This window comes from Pectinophora gossypiella, chromosome 5 (assembly GCF_024362695.1).
Source record: "Pectinophora gossypiella chromosome 5, ilPecGoss1.1, whole genome shotgun sequence".
NCBI classification, from domain to species: Eukaryota; Metazoa; Arthropoda; class Insecta; order Lepidoptera; family Gelechiidae; genus Pectinophora; species Pectinophora gossypiella.
This window is the reverse complement of record NC_065408.1, coordinates 5,792,931-5,817,824: the sequence shown is the minus strand read 5'-3', so window position 1 is coordinate 5,817,824 and position 24,894 is coordinate 5,792,931. Positions and strand designations below refer to the sequence as shown.

Below are 24,894 nucleotides of genomic sequence, written 5' to 3'. Positions count from 1 at the left end.
ATTTCAAGATAGCACACTAAATTGGAAGTTGACAGAAGAGGTCTTGAATTTCGGTCTGTTACCGCTGGCCTGAGGAAAGTCAAAACAACATTTTCAACTTTCATCATCACTTATTTAAGAGCCATGCTCTTGTCAGTGTAGCATTCTCTATTCTTGTCAATTTCAACTTTACTCGGACAAACATATGACTGTCAAAAGTCGACTTCTCAGCAAACTCTAATATTCAGTGAACGGTGCTGAATATCGAAGATAAATTTAAAGTTATCGCGTCATTAATCGCTTTAAGCGATAGGGCCGCCATTTGTCATGTACGTAGTTAAGAGTCTTTTGTAATCATTTCTTTTTATTTTGGTGCAATAATCGCTGGTTTTGTTTACTAAGTATGTTTTGTGTCGTCTTTCGCTAAAATAAATACACCAAAACATAAAAAGTGATGTCCAAAAGAGGCTTAAAGAACGTTCTTTATTTCTGTTTTAGCAATTTTAAACGTAGCCAAAATTTTTCAGCTTTCAAGCTGTGGTTTAGTTGGCTTTGTTAAACTTGGTATTTTTAACGAGGAAATGAAAAGGGAGATGAGAAACATTTTGAAACGTCACTGAAAACATTTTAGAAGGAAAACCGTCGTAGTAAGAGTTAAGCCTTGTTTATAGAAACTAGTGCGCGTAGTGGCTACGCGACGCGTAGCGCGGACCGTGAGTGACCGACTACGTCACTACAAACGCGCGTAACAACGCATCTACGTGGAAGCTCCCATACATCGACATGTGTTTGAATTCGCCGCCACTTGACGCCCGCGCCACATTTCTGTAAACGAAGCCTAAGAATTACTGTCACAAGGTAAAATAAATTCTAGGTCAATCTACTCTTGGCTTTTTTTATGGGGCAACAAATACTCCAAATTAGTAGCCAGAAGTATAATGATGTAAGATTAAGGCATTTTGTTGTCGGTCATGTTAATTTTGATGAGAATGTAAATAAGGATTTATACTGTCGTGATAATCATTCATTAATCATGCGACTCTGATCGACACAAGTCGCGATCGATTGTACATTAAGCATGCATTTAATAATTCCACTAATAGTTGGGTCGCGTGTCAACTGGGTATTATTCGTGTTGATACACGAACATTTATCATTGTATTATGTGTAAAGTGGTCGGCGTCAAAACATTCAATCATTAAGTTATTATATTCTAAACTATTATTTTATGTCATAGCACCCCGGACACTTCGTACAAAACGCCTCGTTTTACACAGACACTACACAATGGCGTTATAGTACACACGTGTCTGTGTATATGGCGTCTGACGCCATACGATTGAAGACTAAAGACCGAGGGGGGGGGGGATTAAACCTAGCTCAGACCTGATGGGGAGCGGAGAGTTGTCGTAGTATTATTCCTTATTCTATGGTTGAGTGTCAGAGGGGATTGACTTCTAGGCTATCATAAACTGCCTATATACGTCCCACTGCTGGGCACAGGCCTCCCCTCAATCAACCGGAGGGGGGTATGGAGCATACTCCACCACGCTGCTCCACTGCGGGTTGGTGGAGGTGTTTTTACGGCTAATAGCCGGGACCAACGGCTTAACGTGCCCTCCGAAGCACGGAATCATCTTACTTTTTCGGACAATCAGGTGATTCAAGCCTGAAAAGTCCTTACCAAACAAAGGACAGTCTCACAAAGTGATTTCGACCATGTCCCCATCGGGAATCGAACCCGGACCTCCAGATCGTGAGCCTAACGCTCTAACCACTAGACCACGGAGGCTGTTAGACCACGGAGGCACTTCTAGGCTATAAATGCCTAATTGACTCGCCAACACAATTTCTGTCGGTGGACATCATACACTTATGGCACCCCCCGCTCCGGATCATACCTGGTTCAGCACATCTCGCTGGCCATCCAACGCGGCAACGCGGCCAGCGTGATGGGTACATTTGAGCCGAGTATGCACCGAGGCGGGCTATTTGACTAACTTTGAGTATAATTAATATCTAGTTTTTAAGCTTTAGAAAAAAAGTTATAATTTAACTGTGTTTTTATTACATTGAATCAAGTTAATTACTTATGGCACTTTTGATACGAAGTTCTACAACAGACATCATGAACTGAATAGTTAGAGGCGATAAAAATAATACTAGGCCATCATTGGACCAGGTACAACCTGTAGGAGAGAATGGCCCCGATCCCTGCAGACCCCTAATTTTAAGTTATACCCGTCATTTTCTTATCCACCGAAAATGAAAGGTTCGGATGATTGACAACTGTTAATTTTAAATTCGTTTTAAAATGAATGAATGAAATGAGTGAATAACTTTCTTTTTTAGCGGATAATAAAATTACAGGTATACCTTAAAATAAAATTAGATGATATGTACAGGAATTAGCACCAATGTAGTCAATACACTAAACGTATAGTAGAATAGTGCAAGAAATGAGCCTCCCCTAGTATGTACTGGCTGATATCTCCGCTACTTCCGGCGCGCGCTGCGCTGGGCAATTTGCACAAATATCCGACACAGATTGGCAATATACGAGTCAAATTCTAAAATAAATACGTACACACATACAGTCAAGATTGATATTATGTACCAACTCACTTTACAACCCTGTTAACATACTTTTCAATTGGTGAAACAAACTAGGGATCACAAAGTGATTTTTGTGATTTGTCTCCTCCGGGATTCGAACCCGGGACCTCCGGATCGTGAGCACAACTCTTAACCACTGGACCACAGAGGCCGTTGTGAATACAATCTTCACAGTGAATAAGAATGTTTTATTCTTTCCAACCCAACATCACACTACACCACTTGAATGCGATATAAAAAATTAAAATTCATGACAATTAACACAGCAAGCACGCTGAGATTTCCTGGGGAAAAATAGTTTTTCTTTAAAGTTCGTGACAAGAGTTCTCTATTCACACGCGGCCCTACTTGACTTTGCATAATAATGCAAACTATATTCAAGACGCCACAGATTTATAGCGAACCCCGTGTTGGGGGACGAATAAATATCCAACAAAGTCTTGCACTCACTTTTATTTATTCACTTTGCTCTTTAAAAGATTTGTGTGTGCCCCCCTTTATAAATTATTTCGCATAGAATATGCGTGGGCCCTTTGCTTATCTCCCGCAGTTTTGTAACTATGAAAACAGTATTTTTTCTAAAAACGGTGAGGTTGTCAATTCGATGAATATGTTTCATGGTGACTTCAAAAAAATAAATGAAAGAGATGATCAGATACATACATACATAAACTCACGCCTATTTCCCACCGGGGTAAGCAGAGACTATAGAATTCCATTTGCTTCGATCCTGACACACTTCTCTTGCTTCCTCCACATTCATCAATCGCTTCATACACGCACGCCGGTTCAGAGTAGATCGTATTGAACCTTGATCAGATGATAATAATAATTAAAATATTCACGAAGTTTCGTAATAATTTATTTATTTCTAAAGACAACCTGATTAGATCTATTGAAACGAGCATATTACAGAGTAAGTTCAAATCTTCTGAACATTTTTATAAGGAAGTAATCTTGTTTTCATTGTCGTTAATCCTGTTAAAAGAAAACGGACAAGTGCATGTCGTAATTCCGCGCCGCGAGTTCCGTACCACGTCACAATAATAAGTAATAAAATTTGAGGTTTTTTTTGCATTAAATTTGGGATCCCTACCTAGTGCAAGTCCATCATATACTTGGCCAGTTTTTATTATCTGTTGCTCTACAGACTTTTTGAGTTTGAATTGCTTCAATGTGGCCTTTTTAGACCCCTAATTTTCTCAAAAAATGGCCTTCTATCTCACCATCACCAGCCCAATAACGTCCCCACTGCTGGGGCACGGGCCTTCCCTATGGATGGATAGGGAGATCGGGCCTTAAACCACCACGCGGGCCCAGTGCGGATTGGTGGTTATTAACGACTGCTAATGCAGCCGGGACCAACGGCTTAACGTGCCTTCCGAAGCACGGAGGAGCTCGAGATGAAAACTTTTTTTTGTGGTCACCCATCCTATGACTGGCCTTTGCGAAAATTGCTTAACTTCAACAATCGCAAACCGAGCGCGTTTACCGCTGCGCCACCGAGCTCCTCCTTGCCTTCTATTTATAACACTTCAAATGTTAGAACCTTGTAAAGATCAGATAGACATACAGACAGATAGACAGATATCAGCGTAGGCTTTCTGATACGTTTAGTGTAACCCTGAAAAAGATCGTAATGACTATAATTTCATTATGATTATTCATACAATAAGAAAACAGGTTTTCACTTTCATCTCTGAAATCGGACGAGAGAAATTTCATAAAAAGTAATATCTTGCGGTCGCCCTAATAAACGACCGTTTATATATAAAAAAAAAACAAACAAACACTGCAGACGAAGAAAGAGGGCACAGCAATTTGTATCCACTGTCATACTTTTTAATTTTATCCAGAGAGAGAAAAAGATTAGTTTGCCCGAACACTTTGCGTATTTACAAATTCCAAGCAATTACGGCCAATTGTGCCTTTGTTCTTGAGTTATGAATGGCTTTCTTTGTAGCTTTATTTAGGGTTAAAACGCCGTTTGCGACTGAAAAGTCGAAATTAAATCGTCAAGTTCTAGGCGCCTTTTTGGACGTTGCTTATTTGTTTGCAGACTTAACTTTTCGCTTGCAAATTCATCAGAGATCATTTCGGTTCTAACGATTTAAGATATATCTGACTATAGTAAATAACATAAGCTCAGGATGATACCCCAGTTGGGGTAGTCAAAGGTACATCCATCGCAAGATGAATTAAGTACGTGGGAACTGGGGGTAGGTGAGGTGTAGACCTCACCGAGCTTTCTGTTAGACCGACGTGATAAGTGGTGAGTCGTGTCGCCGTCTATAATGGTCGAGCCAACTGTATTAGTGAAAACAGCAGTAGTCAAATTGTAGCGTTGACAGCGACTCCCCGAACGGCGACTGCCTGACATCACTTTTTTTTTTGACGTGACTTATTGTAGATTTGCCGCAGATGGCATTAACTACTTGGCCGGACAAATGGGTGCCTGACATCACGTCTGTCATTTACATGTAGAACCCGTGACCCGTGTTGTCATCCCGTGATCATGGCACTTGCAACAGTGTCGAAATATCGGGAGTCTCATATCCTTACTTTAAACGCGGTAATAACCCGTTATTATGTGTTTTAATTATGATAATAACCGCGTAAACTTAAAACAATATTTACATGTACAGTCCAAAACACAATTTTAATCACGCTACATACATTTTTTTATACCCACACTAGAGTTTTCCAAATTCATTGTAGTGAAAAGGTGGACAGACAAAGAGGTTTCAAACGCAGATATTCGATAAACTGAAATACTAACTTATAATCCTGTCATACGACGCCTTGGGCCGAGGTTCACAAACACCTGGGCATCTCAGACAAGTTGTTTTTTTACTGTGTAAGAGCTGTTAGCGCTTCCCATTTGTTCGGCGAATAATTTCTGCTTTCCAAGGCAAAGAAAAAAGCTTTATTCTAGATAGATGGCCGTCCACCTCTTATAACAGAGTGAAGTGACATCTTCTAATGGACACGACAAAGTGGGCGCCTGCAAGTTAATATTAAATTATTAATGCATTTAGTGTCTGGCGCATCACTGGCATCACTAGGTCTTACTTACATAGAGTGTTGCGAACTCTTCGCTGGTTTTATAATGTTTTTATATGTTTTTTTTTATGTTTTTTAACTGCCTCCGTGGTCTAACAGCCTCCGTGGTCTAGTGGTTAGAGAGTAAGGCTCACGATCTGGAGGTTCGGGTTCGATTCCCGATGGGGACATTGTCGAAATCACTTTGTGAGACTGTCCTTTGTTTGGTAAGGACTTTTCAGGCTTGAATCACCTGATTGTCCGAAAAAGTAAGATGATTCCGTGCTTCGGAGGGCACGTTAAGCCGTTGGTCCCGGCTATTAGCCGTAAAAACACCTCCACCAACCCGCATTGGAGCAGCGTGGTGGAGTATGCTCCATACACCCTCCGGTTGATTGAGGGGAGGCCTGTGCCCAGCAGTGGGACGCATATAGGCTGTTTATGTATGTTTTTTATATTTCTTCTTTTTTGACGTTTTTTGTATCTTGGTTTTGTTTCGTTCTTACGTCTTGTGCTTTTTTGGTGACTATGGTGAAAATACATTAAAAATCTGTATCAAAGCTAAGTATTTGTTATTCCTTCATTTCATTTCGTTATACAGTCCACAAAATATTCATCATATTCATCAGCTCACATAATTTTTAAAATATGTCTTAAGGGTTAGCCTCGAAGAGGTACAAAATGTCTCTACATGAAGTGTTTATTTAACTTGGTTTTTACATTATTATTTTTAAAGTATTTCTTAGGTTATTCTAGAACCGGAAGCCCAGTTGGCAGAATGCTTGCATCTCACTTTAAGGTCGCAGGTTCGAATCCAGTACAGGCCTAAATCAATGACTGTCGAATTTGTTTTCGAATTCATGTTTGGATCATAAATGATTATCACGTACCCAGCGGCGAAGCAAAACATCGTGAGGAAACCTACATTCCCGAGAAATGCATTTTCGGAGGTATGTGACCTAACATGTATTGGGCTGGCTTTCCCGTCGCGTCGCTTCTGTAAAAAACCGGACCTGTCAAATTTTCAGGTTAGGTTAGGTTAGGGGTCCGCTTCCCTGTGAAAGACGGGATAATTCTAGGTGATGACTAGTTGCGGACCCCTGAATTCTTCCTACAACTATCTAGTTACTATTAAAACAGTTGTTACATTTGTCCTTTGTATCGCGAAAGTAATTTTAGATTCTTGTAACCCTCGCGACTGGCGTGACGATCGTATTTCTAAAAGGAATTTGAAACTCAAAGATATTTTCGCACTTACATAATACAGGATTTCAAGTTTTCCTTTATCTTGGTCTCCGTTGTTGTTTTGATTCTTCGTCTAACTTTTAAGGTGCAGCATCTGAGTTACAGCTTTTGTTGAGCACTTAACTTTACGAAACATGATATCTTGCTTCTGTGCTTGACTGAGAGCGAATAAGAATATAGAACACGTTCAGCTGCTTATTTCACAGGACTTGATGCAAAAGTCAACGGATAGCTCTTACCAACACGATGGACCTGATATGATAACTAACCAGAAGATTTGACAGGTCCGGTTTTTAACAGAAGCCACTTTCCTGTCTGACCTTCCAACCCGCGTAGGGAAAACCAGCCTAATACAGGTTAAATTACATACCTCCGAAAATGCATTCCTCGGGAATGTGGGTTTCCTCACGATGTTTAACTTCACCGCTGAGCATGTGATAATCATTTATGATCCAAACAAGCATTCGAAAACAAATTCAACAATCATTGGTTTAGGCCTGTGCTGGATTCGAAACTGCGACCTCGAAGTGAGAGGCAAGCGTTCTACCAACTGGGTTACCACTGCTTCCGGAGCAGGGGTCTGCAACTAGTAATAAATAAAAATTGTAAGCGAGCCCGTATACAATCGTAATGAAAACTTTGACGGATGATTTAAACCACGATTCTGAGTTGATATCAAGTTTAATTTTCCGTCGAAAAAGTTCGATTGCCGATGGGGACATTGTCGAAATCACTTTATGAGACTGTGCTTCGTCTGCAGTAAGTAGTGCATCGGAGGGCACGTTATACTGTTGTTCTGGCTATTACCTAGTCGTAAAACAACTTCACCAACCCGCAGTGGAACAGCAATAACACCTCCGGTTGATTGTGGGGAGGCCTGTGCCCAGCAGTGGAACGTATAATAGGCTGTTTATGTTATGATATGACTAAAGTGACATGTCATTCCCATATATATATATCCAGGGATATATATATATATATATATATATATAGACAGTAACAGGTCTCTGTCGTTTCTAATAAACCTTTGCAACTTGGCTGATGGCCCTAACCTGAGCCTTACTCAGGATGAGTAAGGTTCAGGGACTTCCGAAATTCTGGGCAAAGAACTTCCCTTGATCCTTCTACTTTTCCCCGACAACTGAATTCCGACCAATCTCTTCGACAGCCTATATCGATCCCATTTTCAATTATATTTTATTATATTCTATAGCATCACCGAAAGCGAAAATAATTTATATTAAGTCCTCATATCCCCTAAATTTAAGACTCAAAATCACATTATTTTCAAAGAGAAATTCATATTTTCGTGTAGCAGTTCAGTGCAAATCGTTGCATATTTTTATTCCCTTTAGCTACATCAGCGTTTGAGCAATACAAACGTGAGGCCAATACTGAACATTTCTCGCTTCGTAACACGGGTAAAGATATCTTAAAAGCGCACTGCTGTTTAAATAAAGAAACACATGAGAAATCTGTTCGATGTCTTTAAAGATTTTATGAGTTTGTATTTATTTATTTTTATTAAAACAGGTTTGCGTTTGACCACAATCACCCGATGGTTAGTGATAGTCTAAGTTGGTACAAGCTTACCAAGTAAATGCTTACTCACTCTGCCTATAGTTTTCAGGAAGAGTGAATAGTCAGGAAAACAGCAGTTTGAGGCGAGGTAGTACGTTATCGGCCCAGCAATATGCGCAACGTGATAAAATTATCGATCGATTCAATAAATGTTGTCGAAATCGATAAGTTTGTTTTTTCCCTAATATGTGTGGTACGTGATTTTGAATGAACGTCGTGACGTCAGGATGGCCGGTGTATGAGACATACCATTTAGCGCTTAAAGCTTTTAAGTACAAATCTTCATAATCTTAGCATATTTCAGCTCAAAATGCGTACAATATTGCTGCATATATTTTATTAAGACATGTGATACTACATAAGCGGTCCTGACGTTCACGATTTTGGTTCGTATTTTGACATAACGACATGACTTATTTGGGTTCACGTATTAGCACCAATCGACAAAACGACATAATATATCGTGACAATCGATAAAATGAGCAGGATTTTTTTTTATCACCCTACATTTTTGATTCAGCCTGCAATATCCAAACAATGAACCCGGACCTACAGAACGTGAACCCAATACCCTAACCACTAGACCACGGAGGCGGGATAATGGTCTTATCCTAATTACCTTCACATAGTGTTGGTATAGGTTAGGTATAAAGCCAATATTCAGTCTATATACCAGTCGTACCACACCAGTCTTCATTACCAAATGACAAATGTGGCCAATATATTGATGATTTGTGTCCACACTAATGATTACGGGAACGCAATAGATGACCTCAGAGCGCATACGTCCCGTCACACGGCACAAATGACGCGCGGACCGCACGAAGCTATTACGTCCAAATACCATCGGATTGAAATTAATCAATGAATTTACTATCTCTAGAATAATAGGTACTTAATAGATCTATAGGATTTTGGTTTGGAAGAGATGTGACTGAAAATTTAATAGTGCTCGTACTTACTGTGTTACTAGAAGATGTATTTATAGTACAGTTACTAAAAGGGCTGTTAAGGGTTGGTTCCGAAACCAACAAGACACCAGTGTCAACTGCACACATTTTGTTGGTGGCGGCACTGTGTAATAATCCGACAGAATTAAGTTGACAGCGCACTTCAATAAAGTTGCATTATCATTCACTCATTCATTTTAAAATTATCAGTTGTCAATAATCCGTCCCTTTCTTTTTATAAGAAAATGACGAATATAGTCTCTACTCTATGACGACCGGTTGCCATACAACCATAAAGTTGAAGTTGAAGTTGACGAATATAACTTAAAATAAAATTAGGATATTACATAGCAGGTAATTTAAAAATGTACAGTGAGGCAATACGTAATAATAATGCAATAATTATTTATTAATTACACTAATGGAATTATAGAATATTATAAAACTGAACATTGGATTTCACTAATTAAATTACGCTTTAACTATGCTTTTAAAACGAGCTTCGGTAATGGCGTTTTCGTTAAAAATGTATTTAGTATCTTATTATGGTTTTAATATCTTGTGATAAACACAGAGGTATTAAGTTTATACCGTTATTGCCAATTATTATTATTTATAGCGAACGTAATTAGTCCTGTGAGTAAATTTACTCTGATCGTAAAATAATTAAAGTTGCTACTTATGTTTCTTCAATATTTATGTTAATTAATTTGAGCGTTAATCGGATTTTGTTTCGTACCGCTACTGTTTTGAGTTTTGGTAACATAGATACATCTCTTCTTCTGTCGTGTGGATTGTGGGGTGGATTACCAACCCCATCAACCCTGGTGTCAGGGTTATTACTGAGCCGCCTTACATCAGTAAGTAGACAGCGAGACCAACGGCTTAACGTGCCTTTCGAAGCACAGATCATTTTACTTTCGGACAATCAGGTGATTAGCCTGTAATGCCCTAACCAAACTAGGGATCACAAAATTATTTTTGTGATTTGTCACAACCGGGAATGGAACCCGGGACCTCCGGATCGTAGGCACAACACTCAACCGCTGGACCACGGAGGCCGGAAGGATAGATAAATAATATAAACTCACCCACCCTTAATCCCCTTAATGGGGCAGAGACACAAAAGTTTTGGTACCTAACTGACTGAAAATCGTTTTTTAATATACAAATTTCGATAAAATATAACTTGGCCAGAGAAATGGGGTACGCTGCCGCGCTATGTAGTCTTACTTGGTCATCATCATCATCATCATCTGTCGTGAACCATAGCTAATCATGTAAGGTCACGAATTATCTGAATTCTGAATCACATTCCAAAACTGAAATGTGTCATAGTTATATGAAATACCTATGGGGCAAAATACCCACAAATGGGCAACGTGCCCATAGCTGTCTAAATATAGGGTAAAAAACCAACGATGTTAGAATATGTGATTAGAATGTTTCATAGTTATATGAATACCTATGGGACAAAATACCCACAAATGGACAACGTGCCCATAGCCGTCTGAATATAAGGCAAAAAGCCCACGATGTTTGAATATCGGGTGAAACCCCGCGAATGGCCTCCAACCGCCCCTTACAGCCATCCCTGTCCACTCAGATTGCCTTGATAAATTCATCTGATTACCTGATAAATCACCACAACGATATTACCTACTGCAATGTTTTACTGTTTGTTTTACTATCCGTTTTACTGTTTACTGTCTGTTGTTCTCTTTATCGATTTGTATCGGATAATACAAATATAGCATAACTGATATCTAAGTAATTAGGACAAATATATAAGTATTATAAGACTTAACTGAATATTCTTCCTGTTATACCTGAAAACACACTGTTTCTTCTCTAATCTGTTTCTGAATAATCTGAATATTCACTGACCTCTGTTCTCTCCTCTTAATGCAATTTCATTTGCTCCCTTTGTCGACCTATACCAAACAACACAAATACCTATAGCATAACCGATATCTAAGTAATTAGGAATTTATATAAGTATCATAAGACTCAACTGAACACTCTTCCTGCGCATCGACAGGAAGCCTGGTAAAACCGTTGTTGACTGTTATATCCGAAAACACACTGTTACTTCTGCTCTGATCTGTTTCTGAATAATCTGAATGTTCACTTATTTCTGTTCTCTGTTCTAATGCAATTTCATTTGTTCTCTGAAAATTATTTAGTTTTTTTTTCGTAATGACAGCCCGCCAAAAGCATCAACCTTTTTCTGGCCAGTATTGTTATGACATAAATAACCTACAAATCGATTACTCACTCGAGTAAAAATAAAATCGATATGATGTATTTTAATATTATTATGAATTTGATTATTTAAATTCGAGAACTGATTACAGTTCGAGACACTGCCCCGACGCGAGAATTATGAAATACACCTGTGTTTTGATTAAGTTTAGCATTCTAAACTCTGCTGTAGGTTTTGAGTAGACTGTGCAAGTTGCTGCTTTATGTTCGGAACAACTTGAGCAACGGCAGTTTGCTGAATTAGAAACTCTGGTTCATTTCTCTGTCCTGTTAATTTAGCTGAAGCTGTTGTTGATTATGAGACAGCGCACTGACTGAAAATTTGGCTGATGTTTTTGATAAAAATAAGCAGATACGTCTATTCTGGGTAACTGGAAAGTAACAGTAACATCACAACTTAATATATCTAATATCACAACTTTCTCCAGATGATGTTGGTATGTTTGCTTTGTGCTGACAACTAACGACTGAAAAAGGTCTAAAAATCGGAGGCATTCCAATTTGTTGCTACTGAAGGTACGGCTTAATAGAGGGCAATTAGGCTCTCACCTGAATATCCTGATCTGCGACTGAAGAGATCGAGGCTGCTGATATCATTGACAGCTCCCTGGTATGCGTCAGCGTATGGTTTACCTCATTGAACTGCTGTTTAATCTTCTCCAACTCCCGAAGCTCGTCAACAACAAAGAACTCTTAATTGTACTGAATAATAACCTGGAAGGCATCCACTAGCTGTGGATAATGACTCCCGGATTGCTTCTGCGCCACTGATAGCACGATTGTTGATTCATGTTCTATAACTGTTGTATATGAATTGGTTAATATATGATATTTAATTGAAAACTTGGTCTTAACTCTTAGCAACTGGTTGGTATTCCTTCTAATGACAATACTTACTGACTATTTCGAACATGTTTACACTGAATTTTTGCAATATAAATTGAAGTAAAACATAATAAAATTTCTACCCCAAAAACATAAAATCAATGAATTAGTACTTTTCGAAACTCGTAAATGAACTGACTGACAACAAACTTAACAACTCAATTCAACTGATCTGATTTCATGATCTGATTTATGATTTGTTGATATCTGGTATAGTCAATCTGATTTTATGTTGATAACTGGTATAGTCAATCTGATTTAATGTTGATAACTGGTATAGTCTATCTGATTTAATGTTGATAACTAACATGGTCAATCCGATTTGATGTTGATAAGTAACATGGTCAACAGTTACATGGTCTATCCGATTTGATGTCGATAACATTAACAACTGGCTTCGTCCTTCTGATTTATCAACTGATTTGGTTGATCTGATTCGCAAATAATCTGGTCAATCTGCTTTGACAACTGATTTGGTCCATCTCATTTAACTACTATTATTGGCCTATCTGATTTGAGTCAACTGATTTAACAACTGTTATTGGCCCATCTGATTTAAGTCAACTATTATTGGCCCATCTGATTTGAGTCACCTGTTTTAACAATTGTTATTGGTCCATCTGATTTGAGCCAACTGATTTAACAACTGAATTGGTCCATCTAATTAGGTCCATCTGATTTAACAACTGAATTGGTCCATCTAATTAGGTCCATCTGATTTGATGTCAACTGTTCTGTATCTACTGATTTTGTACTGGGTATCATAACACTAAATTACATGTTCAAGATATCCCAGCATCTCCACCATGTCGTGAACCATAGCTAATCATGTAAGGTCACGAATTATCTGAATTCTGAATCACATTCCAAAACTGAAATGTGTCATAGTTATATGAAATACCTATGGGGCAAAATACCCACAAATGGGCAACGTGCCCATAGCTGTCTAAATATAGGGTAAAAAACCAACGATGTTAGAATATGTGATTAGAATGTTTCATAGTTATATGAATACCTATGGGACAAAATACCCACAAATGGACAACGTGCCCATAGCCGTCTGAATATAAGGCAAAAAGCCCACGATGTTTGAATATCGGGTGAAACCCCGCGAATGGCCTCCAACCGCCCCTTACAGCCATCCCTGTCCACTCAGATTGCCTTGATAAATTCATCTGATTACCTGATAAATCACCACAACGATATTACCTACTGCAATGTTTTACTGTTTGTTTTACTATCCGTTTTACTGTTTACTGTCTGTTGTTCTCTTTATCGATTTGTATCGGATAATACAAATATAGCATAACTGATATCTAAGTAATTAGGACAAATATATAAGTATTATAAGACTTAACTGAATATTCTTCCTGTTATACCTGAAAACACACTGTTTCTTCTCTAATCTGTTTCTGAATAATCTGAATATTCACTGACCTCTGTTCTCTCCTCTTAATGCAATTTCATTTGCTCCCTTTGTCGACCTATACCAAACAACACAAATACCTATAGCATAACCGATATCTAAGTAATTAGGAATTTATATAAGTATCATAAGACCCAACTGAACACTCTTCCTGCGCATCGACAGGAAGCCTGGTAAAACCGTTGTTGACTGTTATATCCGAAAACACACTGTTACTTCTGCTCTGATCTGTTTCTGAATAATCTGAATGTTCACTTATTTCTGTTCTCTGTTCTAATGCAATTTCATTTGTTCTCTGAAAATTATTTAGTTTTTTTTTCGTAATGACAGCCCGCCAAAAGCATCAACTTTTTTCTGGCCAGTATTGTTATGACATAAATAACCTACAAATCGATTACTCACTCGAGTAAAAATAAAATCGATATGATGTATTTTAATATTATTATGAATTTGATTATTTAAATTCGAGAACTGATTACAGTTCGAGACATCATCAGCCGTATGACGCCCACTGCTGGGCATAGGCCTCCCCCAAGGATCTCCACGACGATCGGTCCTGCGCTGCCCGCATTCAACGGCTTCCCGCGACCTTCACCAGATCGTCGGTCCACCTTGTAGCGGGCCTATCAACTGAGCGTCTTACTTGGTACTTAATTATAATTTTTATTCTTGTTTTATTTGTGTTTATCAAATGATAAACACCTTAAAACTTTCATCAGCTTCGCGACATTTTAGGGGCTTATTAATTTCTCCTTTGTATTCCCCGAATGAGGGCGTGCCGTGAAGCATTTCCATATTGTATGTATAAAATCATCATAGTCATCATCTACCTAGCAGTATCCCGTTTAACACAGGGTCCGCTTACCTAACCTGACGATTTCACAGGTCCGTTTTTCTACAGAAGCGACTGCTGTCTGACCTTCCAACCCGCGAAGGAGAAACCAGTCCAATACAGGTTAAGTCATATACCTCCGAAAATGCATTTCTCGGTAGTGTGGGTTTGCTTCACGTGATCATTTATGATTCAAACATGAATTCGAAAACAAATTCGATAATCATTGGTTTAGGTCTGTGCTGGGTTCGAACCTACGACCTCAAAGTGAGAGGCAAGCGTTCTACCAACTAAGCTACCACGGCTTCGTGTATGAAATCATAGTCACAAGTAGAAATCATACTTTACGTCCCATATCGAAAATTCACTAACTCTAGAGTTTCGGGTCGTTTAATATTCAACTTGATATTATGTTTACTTAACCTAAGTTATGTTGGATCATCGTATCCCTCACGGGTTCGTATCGAGGGAAATCTTGGCTATGATTCCCTTGCTAAGATTTTCAAAATTAGGTAGAATGAACTAGAACTACGTAAGTAATTAATAACCCATTTTTCGCTTTTATATTACGGAGAGATTAAAAATGCCACATCAAAGCAGTTCATCTAAAAAGCGACTTTGAATTTGACATCCGTGCATAAACAAGTAAGCGCGCAATGCCACAAATATCAAAAAAACAATAGCTTTTTAAAATGAATTGCTTCGACGTGGCCTTTTTAAACCCCCAGAACATGTTCAGCTGCTTATTTTCACGGGATGTCGTAAAAATAGACGGAAGGCAAAGGCTAATTAATACCTTTCCAACACGATGGATAGCATAATGAACGAGCTATTCACGTGTCAGAACACTTTGAACTTTATATCAAAACTGGCTGCAAGTTATATTCTGATTACGTGTGTGCCCGTGTTATTAGAGAATACAGCCGTAATTTTATGTATGTAATTTATGATTCTGGCAACCCTGTGAAATGTAAATAGTGGATGATAAGTGAACGCACGCGTAGACGCGCCGCAGGAACCGCACACGCCGAAGTCATTGCAAAATGCGGGTGCGCGCGGATTGGTGCGCGACCTTGCATACAATTTCATACAAACAATTGTGTAATGCTATGATTTCGACGCGTCCTGCTCCTGCGGCGAGTCTAGGTTCACCTTAAAACGCCATATTTCCTATTAGTTTATTACTCAATGAGGACTTTCCGAGTTACATTCCTCAGACTGTCCTTCGTTTGACCTTCTCATTACGTGGATAATAGACATATTTTATGCATCTTATATCTTTATTTTTGGGTATGGGCCCCCAGACACAACCACATCTTCAATCTGATCAAAATAAAGACAAGCAATATACAATTATTTTTATATATACGCTACTGCCATTACATTGTATTTTGGAATAATTATGTAAGTACCCGAGTAATAAGAAAATAGGTAATTATCACGTTAAAGCTGTACAACGCCATATACAGGGTGTTAGTGACGTCGTGACGAAAACTTTGATGGATGATTAAGACCATGATTCTGAGTTGATATCAAGTGGAATTTTCCGTCGCAAAAGTATGGAACAGAAAATAATAAAAAGAATAACAAAAATTTTCATGAATTTTCCGACTGATAATTCCACTTGCAAAGTTTTCGTTACGACGTCACTAACACCCATACCTACTTGTATGGGTACAGTATGTACTTGTGCGGGGTGTAAGTGACATCGTAACGAATACTGAGGGGGATGAAACAGCTGATTATTCTGAGTTAATATTAAGTGGAATTTTCCATCGCAAAAGTAAAGAATTGAAAATAATTTAAAAAAACTAAAAAAAATCATGAATTTTGCGACGGAAAATTCCACTTGATTTTAACTCAGAATCATGGTCTGAATCATCCCCCTCAGTATTCGTTACGATGTCACTAACACCCAGTATATGGTTTTTGGTGAACTCTATGGTCTATGTATCTTCCGTTAACCATCAACAAGGCGCAATATCTATTTGTCAAGCACCTATTCGTAAACTTATATATATATTTACTATGCGTAGTCGAGTTACGTCTACCATACCTCAACAATCAAAAACCGCCTGAAATTTTGTTTTAGGCACTATTGTTTTAAGGATCATGCAGGCGCTTTATCAGACATAAATGGATTTATTTATTTATTTCATTTAAATATTTAATGTTGGGCATTAAGTGTAGCCCTGGTAACTCAGTTGAAAGATTCCCAGCACAGGACTAAACCATTTTGGAACTTGTTTTCGAATTCTTGTTTGGATCATTAGTGATTATCACGTGCTCAGCGGTGAAGGAAAATATCTTGAGGAAACCCACATTTTTTCCCGAGAAATGCGTTTTGGAGGTACTTATGTGACCTAACCTGTTTTGGGCTGGTTTTCCCTTCGCGGGTTGGAAGGTCAGACAGGCAGTAACTTCTGCAAAATAACCAGACCGGTAGAATCTTCAAGCTAGGTTAGGAGATGATTATGAGATGATGGTCGTTAAGTGTCCATACTATATAGTTTACATATAATATGTTTTTGTACACTATTAAAAATAAATATAGGTTCTGAGGTCGATGAACCGAGTCTTCGGCCCCACGCACGCCTTCCAAAAGTCCGGGACTCCATAGTCCCGAGATATGGTAATGACAAACATAATAATAAATAATAATAATAATTAATATATTAGAGGAGCTCGGTGGCGCAGCGGTTAACGCGCTCGGTCTGCGATTGTTGAAGTAAAGCAACTTTCGCAAAGGCCGGTCATAGGATGGGTGACCACAAAAAAAAAGTTTTCATCTCGAGCTCCTCCGTGCTTCGGAAGGCACGTTAAGCCGTTGGTCCCGGCTGCATTAACAGTCGTTAATAACCATCAATCCGCACTGGGCCCGCGTGATGGTTTAAGGCCCGATCTCCCTATCCATCCATAGGGAAGGCCCGTGCCCCAGCAGTGGGGACGTTAATGGGCTGTTGATGATGTTATTAAATAATAATAAAGGCAGTTTTTTTTAGGAACGTGTCCTGGAAAGCCCCTCATTCTTTTTTGACAGCGTATTTCGCGTGCTTATCTAATTTCATAATAACAATTATTGCCGATTAGGTAGAAAACCACTCACTGAGCATCATAAAATATCCTTTAAGTACCTATCTATACGTAGGTATACGTTTCTGGGTAAAAACGTAATGATGAATAATTTACCCAAAAAGGTAGGCCATTCAGAAGGCTATTATTACACGATAACACGTATCTAAAAAGGAACCTTAAAAGTCCCCTAAATGCGGTTAATTTTGCCGTCAAAATTCAACAATTCATCTTAAGCGTGTGGGCGTGAATTTACAGTGGCGTGCCTTCGAAAGTCATTTTTCAAGCGCTATGACGTAATCGCTTATGAACTTTTAGCTTTTTATTTGAAAAGTGGGAAATTTTCATATCCAGTTTTATGAGGTTGCCGATCTAGAGGGCGCCATTGGATTCCATTCTTCCCGTTCAAATATTTTCCTAGCCCAATTTTGCTTGAGAGCTCGCATTCACATGAACAAATTGATAGGTGCGCTTTGAGAGTTTCAAAAGTGCACGTATGCAGAATCTATTTTGTTTCTGGATAAAAACGAGGACATTATACCTACCTAACGTGAAATGAGGATGAAAACTAGAAGCTCAAATGTAGATGGCAGCACTATTGAATGTCACATACTCATCATCATCATCATCATCAGCCGTACGACGCCCACTGCTGGGCATAGGCCTCCCCCAAGGATCTCCACGACGATCAGTCCTGCGCTGCCCGCATCCAGCGGCTTCCCGCGACCTTCACCAGATCGTCGGTCCACCTTGTAACGGGCCTACCCACTGAGCGTCGTCCGACACGTGGTCGCCATTCTAGAACCTTTCCGCCCCAGCGGCCATCGACCATACTATCCAGCGGCCATACTATCCAGCTAAAATTCATGATAAATTGATAAAAAATCTTGGAATAGCGTGGAGTGTATCCCGTCTGAAGGATGAGTTAGGAAAAAAGCAGCCATCAGGTTAGTTCAGTTGTAAGCCTATGTTATGAGGTATTATATACCATTAAATATTACCCACACTTCACATTTATATTTTGAAACGATTACGAGAAAATATTTTTATACGAGTATTAGGAATAAATGAATAAATGTAATGTTACAGTGGGTATTACGAGGTTTTATACGAAACATAAATATAAACATAAATAGCCTATATGTATATATGTTCCACTGCTGGGTCACAGGGCTCCCCTCAATCAACCGGAGGGAGACGACGGGAGGTATAGGATGATACCTAAGTATAGTTTGAATTTGCTAAAAACCAGAAAATGCATTGTAAAAACATCTGGTGTCAAGAATTGTTTTAGTAAGTATTTTAAACATAATTCCATTATGTTGGTTCTGTGAGGGGCTTTCCAAAAAATATACATATAGATAGCACTGTAAGTATACTTTTAACGTAATAATTATCTATTTGCTCATTGCTCGGGTACATACTTACAAAAAAATAAGGTATACATAAAAGGAATTGTTGCATGATATTTGAGTCAGATATGTATAGAATTGTTGGTACTTACCTATATTGCTTCTCTTTATTTTGATCAGAATTATAATAGGTAGAAGATATCTCATACCTATAGGTGTAATAATAAATAACAAGGGTGATCAATTATACCCAAAAATAAAGATGCATATATCTGTTATGAAATTAAAAGGTTAAACGAAAACAAAACTGTACAGCGCTATCTATATTATTTTTTGAGGAACGTGGTCTGGTAGTACCCTCATAAAGAGCCTTGTATGTACCAACCTTAAAGGACAGATTATGACGTATACAATGATGACGTATGTTGACCGGTAATGGACAATGACAGACATCGGTGACCAGTGGGCCAGTGGGCACTCAGTTAGGCAAACCCCGCAATAATGGATGCCGTCAGTTGCATACGGAACCATCTGCCGAGACAAATATTGAATATAACAAGATATAAAGCTGATTCAAACAGGATATTGTGTGCCCAGTTCTAAGTGGCCTCGGAGAGGATAAACTTATAGATTACACAAAGAACTTATAAGTAACTACTTACTAGGGAGAGACATACTATAAAATTAAGATATTAATACATATTTATATAACAATACCTAGATATACAATACCTTTAATATATAATCACAAAGTCTGCTATTTTATTATTTGTATATATTATATAAATAATAATAAAAATGAATAAATATATATATATTTGAATTTATCAACACAATCAATAACAATATATTTAATGATTATATCGAGGGTTGAAAGCCAAATGGGTTTAAGCGACATTTTGGGCGAAATTGACTTATATATATATTCGGAATCAGCGATTTTTTCCGCGTCGACTGATCTTGGTTTCAGATCAATCGAAGCTACTTTTTGGCGCTTCAACCAATTAGCACTTTGGGTACATTTTTAAAAACCCGTGTTTCAACCGACAAAAAAATGCACAAAATTCTGGGCGGGTGGCAAATCAGTCGTATTCCGGGATATGAGTCGGTCACATAAGCTGTTATGTCTTTTCATTTTCATGATTTGAAGTCTGTTAAAGCGTTTTCCCTGACAGTGTTTTGTTATAGATAAGTCGGTTAAATCATTTGTCCTTAGACGAAACGAAAATAGATTTGGCGCTTAAATCTTTTTGCTTTAATCCAGATTTTATAAATATTGTCGCTTCAACCGTTTTGCCTTCGACAGTTTAAAAGTAAAATTGGCACTTGAACTGTTTTGCCTTTACCGAAAATATTCATAGAATTTGACTTCAGCTATTTATGCTACATTTTTTTAAATTTTTTGTCGTATAAAACAACTATCATTTTCTTTTGAAAGGACTTAAAACGTTTTTCCAAAACGAAAAATAAATAATGTTAACATTTCAGTCATCGCAATTTTGTATGAAACCTTGTGCCCGCATCACTTCAACATATCAAAATAAGTATGGGCAGGTCCTGGTTGGGCGGTTCACACAGCTAAAAATTACGATTGGGAAGACCGGGAGTGTGCGTGTCATCATGTCACCCAAGCCGTATTCGTTGATGGTGACTTCTATTTGTGTCTATCCCAAGTCGTTGTTGTGGTAGACTTTGACGTGGCTAGCGGAACCGAACTTCGAATTGAAGATCTGGTAACATGGCATACAATCAAGCTGGCCAGCCGAGTTTACCGTGTAATTGTAGGAAGGTTTCCGTTGAGTTTTCCGTATTTGGCGTCTTAGACTAAGATTTTCGAGGACTATATCACGCGCTATTCCAGGTTCAGACACACTCATCCCAACTATCAGTTGGCATGTTGAAAGCCACATGTTTGCGCTTGAGTACGTCTTTGTACCGCAGGTATTGTCCACCTTGTTTACAGTTCCTTCTAGACACCTCGAAATAGAAAACCTTTCTGTCATCCATTCGCATGACGTGATCGCACCATCGTAGGTGATCTTTTATGATGAGAGCTTCTATTCCGAATATGCCAGAACGACGTTATACTTCTGTTATTGGAAAACCATCTTGCCGCTTTATGCGAAGGATGGACATTTAAAGTGTTACGTATCAAGTACGCCGCTGAGACTTTGTACACTAATATTTTAAGTTTTCCAAAGGCTGCAACCGCACCTGTTATCCGGGCTGGCAACTTCGATGACTTTGGAGTCATTTCATATTTGAGAACCCAAATATTTTAATTTTGAAACTTCCTCCAGCTCAGCGCCATTTAAAGCAACATTGGAAGAAGCTACATCCCCGAAGCATCCTCTGGATGGTTATTTTAAAAGGGTTTTGCACAAAACTATAAATATTCTGGTGTATGACTTAATTGAATCGGCCATTCCTCGGCCAGTTTGGTTAAGTGACGCATAGATGTGAGACGTGAGAGATCAAAAATGATCTTATTCATTTTAGCCTTAATTTCAATTAAGCTATAAATAACAATTCCACAGACTATCCCACTTATGCGTGATACAGAAGCGATATATAAAGAAAATAGACTAGGAACCATGGCTCCATGTGTTATGACATAGCCTTGTTTCGCGCCGTAGGTAACGACGAATAGCTCTGAAAAGTTCTGAAAGTTCTGTTCTGAAATCAAACTGTCGTCATCATGTCGTCATGATATTGTCGTATCAGGATAAGTCATAACTTTTCAGGACAATCTGGTTTCTTTAGAGCAATCCACAAGCCGCGTGAAGCCTCACGCAGCACATAACAAAGTATATGTAGTGTGTGTGTTGTGTGCAATAAAGTATATTTGATTTGATTTGATAACAAAGGCCGATGTTGTTCAAGCCTTTTGGCCTGAATCTGTTTAATAACAAAACCGTACCCCCATATCTCTGTCCGGACAAAATCATCATTGGGTTTCCGGAAGTACCATTTCTGCATCACGGGATAGAATAACGTTAAGGCTAAAATTTAATATCGATCGCCATCGACTCGCAAAGAGGAAGAAGGCTAAAATCATTCCAGCAGCTGACTCCCATATCTTCAGGATGAGTTTGTATAACCAGTTATTAATGTGTAGGCATATTATACAGTTCAGATGGTATTTTTGATGTGTTGGTATTTGTCATCCTTCTTAGCGCGGTAAGAAGTTCTTCAAAGGTCGGGGGTGCCACTAGATCTTAAGCGAAACCCCCGACCTTGTTGTAACAAACTCGACCGATATGTTGTAACAAACAAGTCACTATTGGGATTACTATTGGGATTTAAGACATCGTTAAAATGTGTCCAAAGCGCTGCTAATAAGTCTTTCTGATCAGTGAGGCGTTGGGTCTTTTCCTTGTTGTAGATTGAAACTCTCTTCAAAGTTTGTGGCCGAAAACAGTCTTGAAGCTGTCGAAAATCTACCGGAACTGGATTGATAGGAATCAGCATAGAGCTGAATTTTTATTCCACCTGGCATTTGTTTTTGAGACATATGGTGACAGAAAAGCCCGCCTGTAGTTCCCCACGAGCTGATTTTCACGTTAGAACCATCGCACCAATCTTAGTTTTGCGGTCTGGTTTACGAACCAATAACTTCGGTAGAGCAGAGCACAACTATAAAAATGCTCGGCAAAGGAACACCATCTATTTATTATTATTATCAACTATATATTATCTCATCGACAGATGTGTCTGCTGCGATGTCTGACGTATCTCGGCTTTAAAAGCATGATCGAGTTCTGTTATTGTTTGTCAACTTCGACGGTATCTTATGGCCAGCTCGAAGTGGAGGTTTTAGGCGCAAATGTAACAGAAATTTTGATCAAACAAGTCGCTGATCTACCCACCCCTGGCCGCCTCTTAATATGAGAGCAATCAGTACTTCACTGCAGTCTGTCCTAGTACCGCATACCATCTAGTAGGAGCCAGTGCTTGAAACTTGCATCCAGCCACGTGGTCTTAAATTTTTCATATAAAATTTTTCATACAGTAAATCGGAATCTTAAATTTTTCATACAGTAAATCGGAAACAGGTTGTGATAGTGAGATTAAACTCAGCACAGAGTATAAGCATATTAAGTCTTTTTCAAAGCTATTTGTTTCTTTTATTGCCCGCATTCAGTTGGTGACAGTCATCTGTCATCCGCCATCATACGCGGTTTACCATATACTTAAAAAGTCGAATTAAGCATGTGTAACAATCTTTATGGTTATATTCTAGATCCTGTTTCTTAATTAAATCGATTTACTCATTATATCCGCCGTGATTTTTCCTAATATTGTAAGGTACAAATATCTGTAAATGCCTTGCCCGACTAAAATCTCTCCCAGGAAAAACGGCTTAAGGACCGACTTTATTTCCGATCTTACTAATATTTGGATTTCATACAATTGAAATTAGTAGCGGATGGTCACTTAAGATATTTTCCTTCCCTGTCATATAACCTTTAATGGAGGTTAAGCTGATTTGCCTCTAGTCTTCTTTTTTTAAGAAGTCGTTTAACTCATTTAGCTTTAGTCAAACTAATAAGTGAGAGGTCTCTTAAAGCATTTTGCTTTTAGCCAATATTTGGCTCTAGTGGATATCAACCGTTTTTCCTTCAACTGTAATTTAAATCAATTGAGCCATTTTGTATTAAGCGACTTCTAAAATCTATAACTGATGTATTTTTCGAATCAAATAAATACAGAATTGTGCAACGTTTAATTTAAAATAATTCTTAGCATTTTGAACACTTTTGATTCAGTAGTTTTTTTTATATGAATTTTTTTCGAAAAAATAAAACTTTAAATGGCTCTCCTGTAAAGTTCACAAAATGTCGCTTAAACCCATTTGCCTTTCAACCCTCGATATATTCCGAATTTCGATCGCAATTATATATAATCATTTTCGATTTTCTATTCACATATTGTGAATCTGCCTGAGATCATAAGAACTGTAGGAAGTTAGTAGGAAGGCAGTAGTACTGTAGGAATACATTATTAAGCAAAAATTTTTTTAAGCAATTCGGCGTCCATATGTTATTGTACTTACTTGTCCACCTATCACGTTGGTCCAACAGAAAGCTCGGTGATTTATGGGCACTTAGTTTATCTTACCCTTTCTGTCCAACTTATTCTTTCCATCCTCCTCCAACACCACATTTCAAAGGCCTCGAGTCTCTCTCTGTCCTTCTGTGTCAGTGTCCAAGTTTCACATCCATAGAGGGCTATACTCCATACGAAGGTTTTGACACATCTTTTTCTGATAGATTTGGCAATCTTAGCCTTTAATATGCACCCTTTGTTATGGAAAGCTTGTTTTGCCATTGCTATTCTGGTTACAAATGAGGAAGTGCTAGTAAGAGTAAGGGAAAAGAGACAAATACTGAGAATTATTGAGGACAGAAGAGGCAAGATGATTGGACACCTAATAAGACACGACGAATTCATTAAAAACATCATAGAAGGAAAGCTAGAAGGAAAGAGAGGAAGGGGAAGACCAAGAAGAGCTTACATGGAACAGATTAAAGAAAAGGTTAACGTCGTGTCTTATAGGGAAGTCAAGGAATTGGCCTTTGATAGACTGGAATGGAAAATGCTACACCGACAAGAGCGTGGCTCTTAAATTGATGATGATGAGTTTAT

General features: G+C 38.4%; 1 protein-coding gene across 2 annotated transcripts in view; it reads left to right on the top strand.

Annotated features, from left to right (window-relative positions):
- Positions 1-24,894, top strand: part of LOC126366837 (antichymotrypsin-2-like) — a 303,399-nt gene that overhangs the window by 203,154 nt on the left and 75,351 nt on the right. The window lies entirely within an intron of this gene.